Consider the following 1,299-nt stretch of genomic DNA (forward strand, 5'->3'; position numbering starts at 1 on the left):
AAATGCAGAATGACCCAGGTAAACCGAAGCATTTGTGTGTTTGAGATGAATTGCCTAGCTGTATTGGTGTGAGCTTAACACAGCTGCTGTAAATGTTCTATGCTGGATACTTGTAGGAGTGGTGGACTCTAATCTGGAGAACTGGGTTTGATTCCCCACTCCTCCACATGAAGCCAGCTGGGTGACCGTGGGTCAGTCACAGCTCTCTCAGAGCTCTCTCCACCCCACCTACCTCACAAGGTGTCTGTTGTGGGGACAGGAAAGGAAGGCGATAGTAAACCGCTCTGAGTCTCCGTCAGGTAATGAAGAGCGGGATATAAAAACCAACTCTTTATCTTCTTCTTCCACCCTGCTTTCCTTGAGCGCAGGATGCCAGGATTACAACCCAAGTGAAAATCATGAGGAAATGACACTGAGATAATAAAAAGGGGGCATTGCAAACCAAATTGCAAGACAAATCCTATTATAAGTCGCTTATATCTATTCTATAGGCATTACATAGACAAATCTCTGTTAGGGATCTTCGGATTCCCTTGCCAAAGTTATGATTCAGAACTACCTCGCTAACAGCTCCTTGTCAAAGGCACCTATTCTTTGCTGCCTCCCCCCATTTTACAATGCAGCCATTATATGATCCCCGCCTGAAACACCTCCATTTTAATCTAATCCATATGGCATTTGCTGTCATGGATTCATGAACTGTGACAATGAAGTAGATCAGAAATGGGACCTTTATATCTTCACCCACACGAACATCTGAGAACGTCATCTGGCACAGCACAAAGACATTTGTTTTTATGGAGCAGCCCCATCATGCATAAGGGCTTTCCTCCAAAGAATCCATCAAAAACCTAAAGCAGACATCAGAAACTGCTAGCAAAACGACCACTGAAGTTTATGAGTTTCTAGCAGACAAAGCCTGGTTAACTGACAAATTGGAAACGGGGAGGTTGACCATGCCCGGACTAATAAACAGACAGGGAGGCAGATTAATGAAAATGTGAAGAAGCTGCTGATACCCTGACCCTGAATATACGAAACAGTAACCTCAAAGACTGTCGTTGAATATGGTTCTGTTCTGTCTGCTGAATGAGAGCTCAGTGAGTCACACCTGTGTCTCCTGCAAATCACGTTCCAGTGCTGATTTCAACAAAGGGCTCTTTGACCATTTCAGAGTGACTTTCAGCACCCTCGCCCTTCAGCTCGTCCCCTGGGAATACTGCGAACAGGTACTGGCTATTTCACACATCACCTTTCAGGTGCCCACTAGTTTGAAATGTGAATGCCGGAACAGCCTAT

General features: G+C 45.0%; 1 protein-coding gene across 1 annotated transcript in view; it reads left to right on the forward strand.

The window, feature by feature from the left end:
* Window positions 1-1,299, forward strand: part of KIRREL3 (kin of IRRE like 3 (Drosophila)) — a 433,673-nt gene that overhangs the window by 192,804 nt on the left and 239,570 nt on the right. The gene's annotated exons all lie outside the window — the stretch shown is intronic.

Source organism: Gekko japonicus, unplaced genomic scaffold, assembly GCF_001447785.1.
Source record: "Gekko japonicus isolate JY-2015 unplaced genomic scaffold, Gekko_japonicus_V1.1 scaffold1163, whole genome shotgun sequence".
Taxonomy (NCBI): domain Eukaryota; kingdom Metazoa; phylum Chordata; class Lepidosauria; order Squamata; family Gekkonidae; genus Gekko; species Gekko japonicus.